A 15,904-nucleotide genomic window follows, 5' to 3' on the forward strand; every position below is an offset into this window, starting at 1 on the left:
AGTGAAACTGCTGTTGTAGAAGAACTGATTGCAGTGTTTTCCCTCCCTTCAGACCAACATTTTTAACTGAACAAGGATAAAACTGGCAGATAGTCTTTAAGTTTTCTGTCTTGAAATTCCAAACCATTGAAAACAACTAAGCCTGTTCCTGAGTGTTCACTCAGAGAAGAGACATAGATAAATAACAAAATTGCATTTGGAGATGAACAGATGAGTTGACCTTCTGGTCTTTTCAACTTGTTTGCAGTGATTGATGTGAAATTATTATAAAAAAAAAATCTGATTGTCTTATAATTTAAAAAGCAGCTGCTGAACTGTTTGTGAAACACAATCAAAGGCTGGTTTACTTCTCATTGTGAGGGTTTGGGTATTTGTACTGAGTGAGAGGAATGGGTTGCTCGTAACCTACCAGGGCAGCCTGCTATGGTCTGACCTCAGTCTGCCGGGCAGTCTCCCCTTCATAACCTTGGAAGGGGCTCAGCAGTTTCAGCTGAGATGGGATTTAATCACCTTAATTGCCTATGATGTCTAGGAGCACTGGCAGTTGGATAGAAGGAAAGGATTCCTGTTGGTGCCCACACTGACACACCAGCAGAACCCATCAATTACCTCATGGGTTTGACAACAGCTGCTGGGCCAGTCCATGGCTCCAGCTCCACACTGACCACAGCAGGTATCCACACCTTCCCATGAAGAGTAGATGGCTTAGGGCACTGGAAGGAGACTTATGGGACAAAAATAAGCAGGGAATCAAGTTCTATTAATTTTGCTCCTCATGGAGTAAGCTTTTATTATTGGAGTGGCAGAGCAGCCCCACAGGTCATTTTCTGTCAGGGTGAGATCCCTCTCATCCAGTTTTCAAATCAGGTATCAGTATGTCATGTGCACCTATTTTATTTCTTCTTTTCTCTCCTGCAGAAGGCTTGTTATAAATACAGTCAGAAATTCTAGGAGTTTCTTTCATTTTGAACACATTTATGAAATATATATATAATATTAGTGGAACAAAGGCATAACCAGTACTTGTGTACCACTTGTGGCCATCAAAGCATAACCAGAACTGCATTTTACAGGCTATGTATATTTTAATGTCCTTAAAAATTGTCTTCAGTTGATTTTGAAGATGGTCAGAGGTTGAAATACTGATTATCTGTTTTGAGAACGTTGTTCCAAGATACAGCAACTGGCAAAGATAATACAGTAGTTTAATAACCTGTGGTATGTTCCTGCAGAGTGGATATAATTTTAAAAAATAATACATAGCTCACAATGCTTGGATGTTATTGACAGATGAGTGAATATAGAACCAAGCTGCAGCCAGTAAACTTCATCTTTTGTGTTGTGAGATAAGCTCGTTTGAAGTCTAGTAGCTACTTTTAATTGTTGTTCATTAACCTTGAATTTTGGCCCCTGAATAACAGGTGGGGGCTACTGTGACCAATGTTTTGGGGAGCTAGAGCGGAGTGTGATGTGCTGATGTGGGAATAGGGTACTGTAAGACACAGCAGCCTTGGCTGATGACTGAATTGCAGCTCTTAGCCTGGCTGGGGTTTTTTGTTTATTTGTCCAGGAGAAGGGGGAATACTGAAGAAATTGTGCATTATTACAACAGTGAACAGTTGGCTGTAGTTTGTATCAAGAGACAAAGAAAGTCATGCCTAATGGCTAAAACAGACAGCAGGTTGCAAATTTGGGCTTCATGATGCATTCCAGCCAGTAACATGAAAGACAGGAAATACCTTACATGTGCTGCCTTTGGGAAACCAGAGAAGATATGGAGGTCAAGCATGGCTCTGCTACGTTTGCTGATAAATCTTTTCTAATAGTGGGCTTTTTCCTTTATCTTTTCTTTTTTTCTCCCTGAGCAGCAGGAAGATGAAGCAGCCTTGCAGCCAGCTGCTCAGCATTGGTCACTGCCTGCCAGAAGGATGGGCCCATCATCGTGGCCCAGCACGGCCGTTCATCACCCAGCACGTGCAGAGGTGGGCTTGGGAGTGACCTTGAGCACTGCACCAGAAGCACTTGGCCAAGCCAGTGGTAATGTCCATCCCTTATCTACAGGCACAATCCAACAGGCTGCGCAGTCAGGGATGGCTCTGGAGCAGTTTGTAACTGCTGGCATTTGAGAGCATGTCTAAATTCAATTTCGTGAGACCCCTACAATGTTTGAAAACTCTGGTGTTACTAGGGCTGACAGAGCCCTCTGTCTGTATTCCTTTGCACTCTTGGAAAAATAACATGGCAGACTTAAGGGGGTGTTGTTATTTCTGTTAGCAAAATCTGGGAAAGTCACTAGAAAAATGGTGTGGTAATGAAAACCGTAAAATGGTGGGGGTTTTCGTCATAAATCCTGAAAAGCTGTGAAAAATGGCAACTTTACAGTTGCTATCCAAACACACCATAATAGAGCAAATGACATTATGTGGTTCCTAATATTTTGGCTGTTACCGTTCCTGCTAGAATGACAAGTTAACACTGGCTGCTTTTATGTTACTGAGGAGCAGGATCTTTGTTCCAAGCAGTTGTCATTTAAAAAAGGAAAGAGCAGAAGTGAAGGAATAAGTTTCATGTCATCGATGGATTTCTCTTTCTCAGCTCTTTAATTACTTTATTGTGGTAAGAATGATGAAGATTTTGTATATAATCATAGTTAAAAATCAGCCATTCTATGTCAGGAAAAATATGTGCTGAAGTTCAGTCCTGTTTCAGCAGAAACCACTATCCAAATTCAGAGTAAGTTCAATATTATAGGTTAAGGGATGCAATCCCTGGGTTCGAGTGCAGTAAAAATCGACCGGAAGCCCAGAGAATCAGCCAAGAAACACTTTCAGAAGTCTGGATTTCCTGCGCATAATGAATTCTCAGAACGTCTTGTGGCCCAACAAGGTACAAATTAGGTTGTTGGTTTCCAGCTGCAAGTTATTGGTGTGGGGAATGACATGGATCAACAAATGCTTATGCACTTCCATGTTTCTGGACTTTAAAGAGCTAGTGACAAGGTAATTGCTTGATAGATGCAGTATGTTATGGGACCACTATCCAAATAACCAACATCAACATTTAGTCATATTGTCAGCATATGAGTGATCCGCTCTCAAATTGTGTCTGAAAGCAACAAAACCACATTTTCTCAGAAAAAAGTTACATTTGCATGTTCAGTGGAGAAAAATCTCTGCTGGTGATAACACATTGTGGTCAAAATGTGTTCAAAATGGCTGAGTAACTTCTGCCAGATAAACACACACTGAATTTATTCTGTGAAAACTAAGCACGAGCTTGGCTGGCAGAGCACAGCCCTACTCAGACATGCTTATTCTCCAAATGAACTCTGGGAACCAGTCTTGAAATTCCAATTCAGTTGGAATTCAAACTTTCATTGCTCTGAGCAACGCCACGAGTTTACTGAGTTAGTGAATAGGTTTGGTTGCTTTCATATGAGCCTTCCAGAAAGCAAATTAGGAAAAAACCCAGATCAATAGCATTGAAAATGTCCATTTATATATTATTATACTTGGGTCTGCTTGCATTTTTTTTCTCCATAATCATATTGTCATAAACATTTTCCACTGAAAGTATAAAGTGAACAACCCTTTTATTTTTCCAGGTTGATGAATTTTTAGGAAGATGAACTGAATAACACATAAATCAGAAAGTGTTGATGGTTGTGTTTCCATGCATTGGGGCCATTTATGAAGGAAGCTATAAGGCAGTTTTCATGTATGAGGTAAGAAAATGGTCACTAATAGGTCTTAAAGCATTTTAGGAGACTTTGACCTTATGTCATGTTAAGCCAGTAAGTTAGAAGTGACTCAACTCTATTGATAACAAATGAAAGTAGGCTTGAAATTTCTGTAAAGTGCCCTTAGAATAAATTTCACCTCAAACAAGTTTCATTGTTCTCCAGGTTTTCCCTGGTATTTTTCAGCTGTGGGCACATGTAAAATATTAAATATTATCCATTGTTTAGTGTCTCCAGTGCCACACCATTCAGGAAGTGCATTTGGCGTGTCCTGGGGCTAAAAAAAGACTGAATTGTACTTGACACAGTTTCTTGTTACAGGGTCTTGCATGCATGTTTCTCTCTAGAAAATGGGTCAACATTATTGGTCTGTCTTTCCATTATTGCCATTTTTCTATTTTTAACATGTTTTCTATTAGTGTGCCATAACTCATGTTAAAAATCAGTTCGTCCTGTGTTATTGACTCTAGATATTGCTCCTTGAAGATGCAAATTTGCTGACAAACAATACTATTTAAAAAGTAAAGAGTTTCCTTTACTTGCAGACTAAGATAAAAACAATCTCTCAAAACAGATTGATTCAAAGTTCTCCAAGGAACATGTTTAAAAATGAATGGGAAGACATTCGTCTTTGTAATGGATAGTGTATTTTTAGGTAGTATAAATTTTATAGCAGTCATAAAGTTTTATGAATTTCAACAAATGTCCTTCTCAGAATAACTTGGATCTTATTGTCAGTGTGTTATCTGGGAAAAGGTCACCAGATCTGTTCCTAAAAGCGAGGAATTTGCAAGTGGGAGGTTACATAGGCTTGGGAAGAGAGTTAAAAATGAATCCCTGTTTGCTAGTCCCATAAGATGCAAATTGCCAGACCTGAGCTAAAGGAAAAAATGTCCCTGAAATCGCTGTGTGTCCGTGTCCTATGCACTGGCTGGCACCCAGCCCACAGGTGTGCCTGCACTGAGCTCAAAATCCTCCAGTCACCTCGAGGTGCATTGCAGAATTTAATTCCAGCTACAGCCAGGGACATAAACCATGTTATAATTACTGCTTCAAACCCCATTACGTTTATGGATCCGGCTTGCAGTAGGATCCTGTGCAACGACACAAGATCTGCTCCAGCAGAAACTGGGAAGCAGTGACTTTCACCATTTTTTTTCCTGTTCACTTTAAACTGTTGACATGGTGCTAAATTCAGTACGCTGAAGGTGTTTCCATGTGTCACTTCTAATAGGATACAGGTGTCAGACAATTTGAGATTATTTCAAACCTAATTTTCTTAGAGCAAAGATACAAACAGCTACACCAGAAGCAGATGTTGGGCCTTTCTCACCCCTCCGAAATGTGGTTTGGCATCCATCCAGACTGAGTCTATGGGGAAAAAGAGAAAATTATATTTAATTTTGGCTTGCTTGGTTTCCTCCTTTCAAAATCTACATGAATGTGTAATAAAAAAACAAACCCATCCCTTTTCCCTCTGCTTTACACAGGGACTGAGTATCTTGTTGCAAACAGATGGAGTACAGGCAGGTTGGGACGTGAACGCTTTTCCATCTCCACACTATCACTTTGTGGCCCAAAACATGACATAAAATGCTGTCTTTTCCTTTTTGCCCTCTTACCCATGTCTCTGCCACTTGCTTTCCTAGGGCATTGATGCTGAACTAACATCCAGGAAGCAGAGGGGTGGCAAGGACTGCACCTAAACCACCGACTCAGGGTCCTGCCTCTGGCCTGTCTCCATTGGCCTGCTTGGGGGTGGTCACTGTGACTCAGGAGAGAAGTGCTAAAAGAATCTTCTGTTCCTGTGCCTTCCAGCTGCTTCCATCTTCCCTAACTTTAACATCTCAGCTGTACACACGGATATAAGAACTACATCACTTGCTGGCGCTGGCCTGTCCTGAGGACAGTAGGTGTTCTCCATCAGTGAGTTTAGTTACACTTCATCTGAACTTGTGGGTGTCAGAAAAATTGAGCTCATAATCTTAATATTACAACCTTGTAGAAAAAGACCTTACCCCGAGGTTTGCCATGTGAATTTTGGGTTCTGCTGCTCAAATACCTCTTTCTGCAACTGCTTTTAGTGAATGAATCTTGTGACTGGAAACGCTGCATGCACTAGAACTGTGTTTAAAGCTGAATTATCAAAAAATACTCCAAATTAACAGGGGATTTTAATCCGTGTTTGTTGGTCATTCACATGCTGCTGAGCAAGAAATCCCTTAAGAGTTAAGAGCCACACATGTACACTTGGAAGTGGAGGAGGAATATATTTATATCCTCCAGCCCTATGTGCCAGAGGAAGAAGGGCACAAAGTCCTTCCACACGTGGAGAGGACTCCACAGACAGACAAATACAGGGGGAGAAATGAGCAGATGGTGGACAGGAGGCATTAAAGCCACAGCTCATCTGCATGGGGGCCCAGTCCAGATTGCACCGGGAAGGGTCCCGAGTTGGCTCCCTGCCGAGGCCGCCGGCGGAGGTGAGGGAATGTGATCAATAGGAGGCATCAAGTGTTGGCTTGGGAATCAAAGGCAAAACCATGGAAATGCCACTCTGCAAATGGGGTTTTGCTGCGTTGCCAGGAGGTTCTCTAGAGGCATTGGAAGACCAACCCGGTAACAGGAAATTAACCAGAAGCGTTTTTGAGCGGCTCCTCGGCTGGTGAGTGCTGCTGGGGCTATTTATACCTCTGAACTACAGCAATTCACCCTGTTAAGGAGCTGCTCAGATGTCACATATTAGCCACTGCCAGAATAAGTGACCTTTCTGCACAGTACATTAAGAACAAAAGAGATGGAAATTCCCATTTTCCAAGCATGGTCCAAAAAAACCTCTGTGCTCTTGTTAAACCAGCTGCATTGAAGAGGAGTGATTAGAACAGGCCTTTTTTTTTTAAGCCTGCACCTGTCTCTCATTCCACAGCTGAGGACACACTGCAATCTACTTCCTTCCAGACCTGATCCTGTAAGAGCTTCAGGTGGTAATTAAATTCATCATTATCTACATCTATTCTACTTAAAACACTTGAGGGGAAAAGCCACCTGAAGGCCAACAGTTGCTGGAACTTGCAGTAATGAGTCACCCACAGGAAAAAAAGAAGCTCCCCCATTTCTTCATCCCCAAATGGGTGAGATTTTTCTTGGTTTTCATTCTTATAGAAGTCAAGATCTTGCAAAGGAGGGAGGATCAGTTTTGAGCAGCCTTGGGTGTCAGTCTCTTGAGAAGGTGACAGCCTCACTCCCAGCTAGGAAGAAAGGTTCCCTGGCTGTTCTATCAAGAATTACACAGGAAAGAACTGTGCCAGATTACTGCAGGAAAGACGTAAGTGTGATTTTCTTTCTGAGGAATTTAAGACATTTTTAGGGAAAAACCTGGGTTTGGCACTGTCCCTGGAGAAATGGGACCAGTCATTTTTCCTCCTGGCACATCCCTTTGTTTGTAAATATGTTTCAAGTGCACAGAGTATCATGAGGTATTCTACTTACTCCATGGAAATGAGCAGTGGCATTTTTAATGAGTGGGTTTCACTTAAAGTATCTCTTCTCTTTCATAGGAATCACTTTTTTGTTCTCTATTATTTTACTCGGCCAATTCTTACACATTGATCTCAGCTGCCTTCAGAGCTGAAGTTTCTCCATATTCCCTCAGTTGCTCTTCCCTTATGAACGTGCACACTGCCAGCAGTCTGATTTCTGGCACAGTGACACAGAACTAATGACTTCAAAGTTGTCACTATTGGCATTTTTTTAAATCCAAAACCGCTGAATATTTCTGCCTTTAAAACGTGATGGGTGCCTGTAAATTACTGGCACTGTACAAGAAAATTATTCTTTGTACAGTCAGCCAGAAATCCCAAATAATCTGTATTTCTGGGGAAGGAAAAAATCAAAGTAGAACTTGAATTGTTTTGTGACAAAGTGCTGTATGAGGCCGAGGCAAAATAGCACGATGTTCACTGAAATAACTAACCAAAAACATTCATAGCACTAAAACATGTCAAAACAGGCTAATAATAATACATTACTGTATATGAAATGCTGCTTCATCTTGACCCAAAGTGTCACACCAGGTTTTATCACATGGCAATTAGGTGCGAGGTTCTAAAAAATATTAATTTTCAGGGGGAATTGTAGCTATTTCTTTTGTAGATTAATTCTACTTTTGTCACTGCCTGAAATAGGAATAAGATTAGGTTTTTTCAGGCAAATGCATTTAATGTGAACAATATCCCCCAGAATGTCTTGCTACAGAATTAAAAGCAAACTAAACAGGAAATCTAGGAAACTGTCTTAAATAATTTTAGAGAAATTTTAGAAATATGCCAGATTTACTGAGGATTTTTTGCCTCCTAAAAATAGTTATTAATGTATTTATCTTCTATCAAAGTAAGACACTTGTAAGTTTTTTTAAATTTCAAGGCTGTACTGGAACTTTGCTTAGTTAGATTTTGATTACATATGAAAATGACCACTTTTGGCATTCTAATCAGCTAGTGAATAAATTCCCTAAAAACTAGGGCTATGAACCAGAAAATGTTATTCATTAATTTTGTTTATGGTTATTTAATTTTAATTATAATACTTTAAAGCTATTTAAATCTACATTTCCATCATGTGTAAGTTAATGTAGCATATTTTGCAGAAATAATCAAGGCCTGGTGATACAGATCAGTACAGAGCCCATAATTAAATCTTTGATGAGAGTTTCAAAGTGATTTTTAAATGTGCACATGGCTTATAAAGCACTTTACAAAAGCTATACTTCTGTCGTTGTGTCTTCCCAAATGTTCCTCTGGCATTGTCCAAGTTTAATTTCCATTCAAATTCAAAATGGAAGTGTTTGTAATTGAATAATTGCCTTGTAAATAAGTGTTGTCTTTAGGTAAGGAAAACAGTTAATTTTCACACCAGCTTTCCTGTTTAAGTGATAATAAGGATCCATTTTACTGATGTCAATGAGCCCCCGGCCCACCTGCCCCTCTGACAGCAGAAAAATGGGGTGTAAAGGTGTGTTGTTGGTGGGGTTTTTTTCTGGAATCATTTCCTTGTAATTGAATTCCATGTTCAAGACAGGCTTTCACTGCCTCATGTTACAAGATGGGAGCTCCAGGTTTGCAGCGATAAGCAGGCTGCCTGCAGGCAATTAGAGACCTCAGGGCTTGCAGAGTCTAGTCACTAAAATATGTTACAGCTCGAGTCATTGTTTAACAATCCAAGTCTCTTACAGCTGTGAAACACTCCCATCATCAAGTGGGTCTCTGGGACTCCCTCAGGAACGGCAGGCTCTAGATATCCAGCTGCTAGGAACAAAAATAAATCTCTTTGAAGACTTATTTGCCATCACATTGTGTGAGGACTTAGAAAGGCTGAAGCCTTTTAATCATTAATCTCTATTCATCAAATCTTGTCATTTTTAACAAAACTCCAAAATAGTTTCAGCTGTGAGCTGGATGGTGATGACACCAAACTCTGTCTGTAGGTATCAATTTCATGGTTAAGATGTGCCACACACAAGAAGTGCCTGTTGCAATCAGAACAGCCCGTGCAGAGACACCGGGGAGCATTTCAGAACTCATTATTATTTATGCCCTTGGCTGTCGTGGAGGGCGAGCAGCAGAACTTTAATACCTATTGATCATCAGCCTCTATTCAGCAGTATTAGAATCTCTTTCATTAATAATCAGTCAGCCTTTGCTGCTGACAGGTGGTGTTGGGTGTCTCTGCTGTGGTGTGATACCATCAGCAGCAATTAGAAGTGATCACCTCACGGAAGTATTCACTGCACAAGTTTGGTTGAAAAAATACCTTAATGCCTCTCAAGCTGGACAAAACCTGGAAGTCTTGACTTCACTGGGGTGTGAAGAAATCCCATTTTTCTAATTGTTTCTCTGTTCTTTTTGTCTTTTCAATATTTTTAAATTTTATTGCTGACCTAAAAAGAAAGGAAATTTTAAAAATTCTAGGAAAATCCAGGTGTAGTTAAAACATTCTTTGACCTCTTCCTTCCTAGTCCTTGAAAACATTAGGTAAATTAATAGCAAACGTGCTGCATGACTTAGAAGTAAGCTCTTAATGACTTAAAGGTTTTTAGGCTGGCAAGTATTTCCAATACATTTTGTTAGACTGGTTTTCCTTATTGTGTTCCTTGTTTTTTATAAGCCATGTTTTGCTTCTTCCTTCGGGAGCAACCCAGAGAGCATCAATGCCACACTTCTGGCGTTGGACTGGGCTGTACAGTCAGCAGAAGGAAAGGTTACTGCATGTGGGAAAACACACCCTGGCTCCACGTGCACAAGTACCCAAAGTGAGCACTTCAAAGGAACAGCAGCTCACTGCTGGCCAAGCACATGGATATTGCAGGAACACCCTCAGTGTTCTCTGTCCTTCCAGGAGACAAATTTCCCCAGACTTTAGCAAAACTTTGCTTCAGCATTTCTCTGTCCTTAAAATTACGTAGAGAGAGGAGCCTTATCCCACTTCAGAGACAGGACAGCTTTCGGAGGTGCAGAGGTTAGATTGTCTTCCCAAATCGATACAGCATGGGAATGAGGAATAGAAAGTCCTAGCCCAGGAGTTACTTTGGAGGAGTTTTAGTTCTTTGGAAGCACAAGCCAAAGCCTCTTGCAGGCTCCTGCGGAAATGTTCACATTAACATCAGTTTTTAATTTTTCTGGGGTTTGGATCTGTTTGATGAAGGAGAGAGAATAATGTTGAAATTGCTATAAAATGGTAAAAATATTTTTACCTGCTCCTGAATTTTAATGTATTTTTTTAAGCTGTGGGGTTTTGACTGTGGTTTTATTTGTGCCCATTGCTGGAGGAAGGGAGAGCCCAGGCAGTGTTTATGCAGAGTGAGGAGGAGACTCCCTCAGTAGCCCTGCTGACCTCACCTTCTTTCTCAGTACAATTTCTCATCAAATTTCCTGTAGCTTCTGATATTTTTGTTTAATTACTCTCTTCTAGAGAAGATTTTTCCTCTTATCCTTAGTTCCAAGGACTTTCTGTGTGATTTATCTTCTATTTTCATGACTCAATGAAGCAGAAAAACAATGTTAGTCTTTGGTGGCCAGGGAAAAGGAGGAAAGCTCGTGGAGGTGGTCTCCAGATGATCTGGCCCTGACTGAAGCAATCTCCTTCCAGAAGGAGGGAGCAAAGGGCTGGCAAGTGCAGGTAAAGCTGCCTGCACTCCATGTGCTAAGAAATCACCCACACAAACACATTCCAGCTTTGGCAGTGCTCAAGTAATGGCCATTACTGCTCCAGGGAGGAAATAATTAAAGCCATTTCTTGACTCTGACAGTTTGATACTGGTGGTTTTCAATAGCAAATTACCAACATCTGTACAGCAAAATTCAGCTACTGCAGGAATTATTCAGCAGGGCTAACCACAGAGGTGCTAGGAATTTTTCATTTTCTAGATGTCCCCTCGTTAGATGTGACCTGCAATTGAGACCCAAGCTCCACACGATGGCAAACTGCGTCTCTCACGTTAGAAATGTAAATGAAACCATATGGAAAGCTGAATATTCCGTGAAAACCCCAGTGGCAAATGCATCAAAGCCAGAAAATGAAAGACTGGAAAGACATCTGAATGGCTTTCTTAATTATGTGACAATTTCAAGTTTCCAAAGCAATTCAGAAGTAAAATTTACACAATTCATTCGATTCCACAAAAATTAGGGCTTTTCATTCCCACATACTGTTACAACTGTTTTTGTGTAGTAAACACAAAGAGTGTGACTGTACAAGCTGAAAACTCACATCTACAACCTGTAGCAAGCAGCACAGCACTGCAGATTTTCATGGCTGGTGAAAGAAAGGGGTAGCAAAAAATCTAAATAAGCTTTATACATCCGTAACTCAAATTAACTTCTTTTTAAACATTAGCTAGAAAAGGTAATACAAATCTGAGCAGGAAAGAGAGGCTGAGATGAAATATGTTTCTAGGAGAGAACTGATTTGGGATTGTTAACAAAAATACTGCCTTATTTCACTGCTTATGTTGTAACCACTTGTTTGTCAGGGTTTTATGTTGTAATCCACTTTGGTCATGGATTTACTGATGTATAAAACCTGAGTTTAGTTTGTAAATTGGCACTCTGTCTTCAGCTCTGTTTCACTGTTATTTAAGCTGCAGGACCCCATCAAGGCATAGTATAATTTGCTGTAAAAGTATGCAGTAATTTTAAATTAGAGCTTCAGACTTCAGCAGTCTTTGGGGTGGCCTGGTGGGGGATAAAAATAGCTTGTGCACCTATCAGGTGATAACTGAGAGCTTTAAAATAAATTATAGTCTTCATGGCCCATGTCAGCTAATTAGGCAGGCTGTGGCAAAAAAATCACCTGTAGACATGGGACAATTAATCCCTTGCTTCCCTTTAGAGAAGAGAGAAACAGGCTTGAAGTCCTAGAAAATCAGAGAAAGTTCCTCCCAGTTAGATCAATTTCATTTAGATATTGATATGCAAGTGCCAGTCAACCTAATAATGCATTTAATTGATTGCTACACAGTTATATTTTGAAGTTGATAAGGAAGAGAACCTCTTATTGTAATGCTGTATTGCCATCATTATCATACAGCAATTTCCAGTCCTCGTTGCAAGCAGTGCATTGTGCAGCTTATGGTGAGACTTAACCAGTATCCATCAGCCAAGTCCTCCTCCTAAACTTCAGGAAACGCAGGTCACGACGTTTTTTGTGGTAGTACAAACTTCAATTGCTGTGCACAGCTATGAAATGCAAACTCAACAGACTAGGAAATACTTGTACAGTTTTGAAAAGGAAGGAATTCTGCTCTGTATTCAGTCAGGTGCACATTATAGAGGAGAAAATAGCTCAGTGAGTATTTTCTTTTCACTCGTAATCTTCATTTGGCATGAATGTGGGCAGGCCAAGCCCCAGGGTATTATATTCACATCAGCAATGCCTTCGGACACTGTGATGACTTAGTGCAGTGAGACCCACATGAATCAATATTGATTGGCCACTTACTTTAAGGCTACTTAATTAAAACTAACATGATGGCACAGCTTCCAGGCAAATCCACAGTGCTGTGATTTGTGAGTGTGCTTGAGAGAAAGTGGGAAGGACGCGGTGTAACAGTTCTCTTTACTCTGCAGTTGAGAGCTTTTTGTGTAAGGTGAAATTAAAGAGTTTAAAAAGAGGAACTGAATGAGTGCAATAAATAAACTAAAAGGGCTGTTTTGTCATTATGTAGGCTGTTGGAGAGGACTTCTGGCTTCTTTCCAGGGTACCTGACTGTCTCATGGCATATTGGTGTCATCCAGGGCATCCAACATGAAGCTCCCTAATGTTAATGATAAAAGAAAATTACTTCCCTGTGACTGGGGTTGGAGTGAACACAAGTGGCATCACTGTTCTGTCAGGTTGGTCTTTTGTGTTTCTACTGAATGTATTTAGTTCCACTAATACATCGAATGATAGTGTTTATTTACAATATCTATGTCTAGGGGAATCCACCAGTCTGAAATTAGGTTTTTTCCTAGAAATCTCCATCTCTTGATGCTTGGGAGGCAGGCATTTATTTTTGATCAGGCTGGTTTAGGCAACAAGTTGTTCTTTATCTGACAGCCTCGTGTATTGTGTGTGAGATGCAGAGAATCCAGTTCCCTGTGTCACTAACGAAACCCCGGGGCTTTGCACCTCCAGATATTTCTGTTTCTCAATGGCCAGTCAGAAGGAGAAGCAAGGAGAGTCTCACAGATTGAAATGCCATAAAGAATTGTTTCTCATCTGCTCATATTTACACAAAAATAAATCGAGAGAATTATGCCTTTAAAAGTTCAAGCCTTTGAATTGTGCTTAGCAGGCATAAGTCAAGAAGTCACTTGCAACACAACTGGGTTTGTTTTTTGTCAGCACTTTCAATATCCTGAATCTCTGCTTGCTATTGCAAACAGTTTGGTGAGGGAGCAGCTGAGATGCCAGAGGACAATGTATTGCTCTCTGAGGGGAAAGTCTTGGACATTGTTAAGATAAAGGCAAGAATAGTTTAGAGAAGTGTGATTTAGGCAGTGAATTGGGTTTTTTTAATATTTCTCCCACAGCAAGAAACAAGCTGTAGAAAATCTTTCTTGACATCTTATGCTGGAAGAGACCAAACTTTTTTCCATCTCCTTATTGTACTAAATGATAGTTTGTGTTTTCTGAACATTCTAAATAAAGCCAGACAACTCCAGGGTTCCTAGAGAAGTTTACTGATAATCTCTTAATTGAAGTAATGCACTTGGCTGAAATCATCCACTCCATATTAGTTCTTCAGTTTTGTTCAGGTGTATCAATTTCCAAAGACTGGCAGGCATCAGTTCTCTGTATTCAAAAGGCAAAATTTTTGAAGGTTTTGAACCTTAGAAGTTACAGAACTTGCTGCTTCAAGTATTTCAGCTTGGAGTTTTGTCAGATGTCTGAAAAATTATGCTTTTGTTTCTTGAGTTATCTGTAAGGGACATAAAGTTCTCCCAAGAAACATGTATTTGTAAGGAGTTCTTGTGAATGAAAAGGATTTTATTGAATGCAGAGTACTCACAAAACTCCTTGAACCATTTGCTTTCTCATTCTTACTCTTCACTCATTTTCTTCATCATGTTTATGGTATCAGTGGTAAGATTCTTTGAAGGACAGCGTCTCTGACTTCTCAGGAAAGTTTGAAAAATTTTTCTTCTTGGAACTTGACTCATCCTGGGATTTCAGCAAAGATGGTGGTACAGTTGAGGTTATGAGAAGAAAACCCTTTGAAGAGGAGTGCACGTTGCTCCCTGCCTCTCTGCATTAGTGCTGGGGATTTAGCTGGGCAGGACCCCCTGGACTTTTGTGTGGGTGAGAGAATTGCTGTCTTGTGATGTAGTGTTAACACAGCACTAACAGACTGCAGGACTTGCTGGGATGTTTCCCTCTCCTATTAAAAAATACATTGATATAAAGTAATATTTCTCTCCACTGCCATCTAGTGAAGTTACTATGCTCTGTAAAGGCTTTGAGACTCAGTTGAGCATTCTGATAGTGAACTGCATCATAGTGGCACAGAAAGTCCAGTTCCCTGCAGAGTGTCTGATATTCATCCCAGGGCTAACAGCAAACAGTGCAAAATAAAGGAGGTACAACAAATTTAATCATAGAATTCTGTCGATGGTTATGATGATAGAAACAGTAAAAGAATCTGTGCATGTTATCAGCATTGCAGAAATGACTGGCACCACCAAGATTCAAGTTGTAAATAAAGCAAGCACCAAAACCTCCGTTGGCTGAAGGAATGGTATAAAATCAGGCTTTTCTGGTAGAAAGCACACAGGGTCCCTGGGGGTCCAGATCTGCTGCCTCCAGTCTGGATCTTCAAGCCTACAGAGTGATGCCCACCAAAATCCTCAGCAGAGTTCTTCAGCCTAGAACTTGAATGACACTTTTTAAAAAGAAGTTTCTGAGATTTTCAGCAATGCCCAGGTTGTGTTGGGCCGCACACACAGAGGGTGTGCTCTGACAGCAGTGCTGGGATGGGCACCAAAGGGCTCAGGCTGTGAGCACATTGCACCTCTCCATTTCCATTCCACTCAATGGCATTGATTTTGCTTAAAGATCCTTGGCTATTTTTGTAACACACAAGTAGGTCAACCCATCGCTTCCTGATAGTGGAAATAGCTAAAATAGGACATACAGATCAGAAATCATTATTCTCTTCATGTATCATTTAGTGAGCAAAATCTCTCTCTTAATACTCATATGAAAGTCATCTTAAAACCAGAAGCTGTTCCCAATGCAAGAGAATAAAATAGAGTTGAAAAAAGACATAATATGATTTAGAAGAAGAAAAAATCAAGACAAGTGCAAACCAGATCCCTTTGATGGCTGGAATGTGCATTTCCATTGCCATAGCTGAGCAGTATCTCTGCACTCTGCTTCATTTGCCGTCTTTCCACTTCAGTTTCGCAGGCATGATGGAAAAGCCCAAATTCCTACTGATCTGTAAACCTGTGCACTTCCCTTTGTAGCTGTAGTAGCAGTGTGGTGGTTTGCTTGTCTACTTTTCGCTTTCCTTCTACCAGATTTATTTACCACAGAATCTATTGGGCAACATTTTAACAGCAAATTGTGTGAGTATCCCTTAGCTCTACCTGAATTATACATTACCTTAAAACAGAAATGAAAGGT

General features: G+C 40.4%; 1 long non-coding RNA gene across 19 annotated transcripts in view; it reads left to right on the top strand.

Annotated features, from left to right (window-relative positions):
- The window catches only part of LOC108447327, a 54,977-nt gene that overhangs the window by 6,531 nt on the left and 32,542 nt on the right, over positions 1–15,904 (top strand). For 9 of the 19 annotated variants that reach the window (XR_001862831.1, XR_001862835.1, XR_001862825.1 and 6 more), the window contains exons 3-7: positions 1,869–2,616; positions 2,752–2,886; positions 3,605–3,724; positions 5,389–7,064; positions 12,960–13,128. This is a non-coding gene — a long non-coding RNA (uncharacterized LOC108447327). The remainder of the gene's footprint in view (positions 1–1,868; positions 2,617–2,751; positions 2,887–3,604; positions 3,725–5,388; positions 7,065–12,959; positions 13,129–15,904) is intronic. The other 10 variants (XR_001862829.1, XR_001862834.1, XR_001862838.1 and 7 more) reach the window with 10 other exon arrangements.

Source organism: Corvus brachyrhynchos, unplaced genomic scaffold (assembly GCF_000691975.1).
Source record: "Corvus brachyrhynchos isolate BGI_N302 unplaced genomic scaffold, ASM69197v1 scaffold105, whole genome shotgun sequence".
Classification (NCBI taxonomy): Eukaryota; Metazoa; Chordata; class Aves; order Passeriformes; family Corvidae; genus Corvus; species Corvus brachyrhynchos.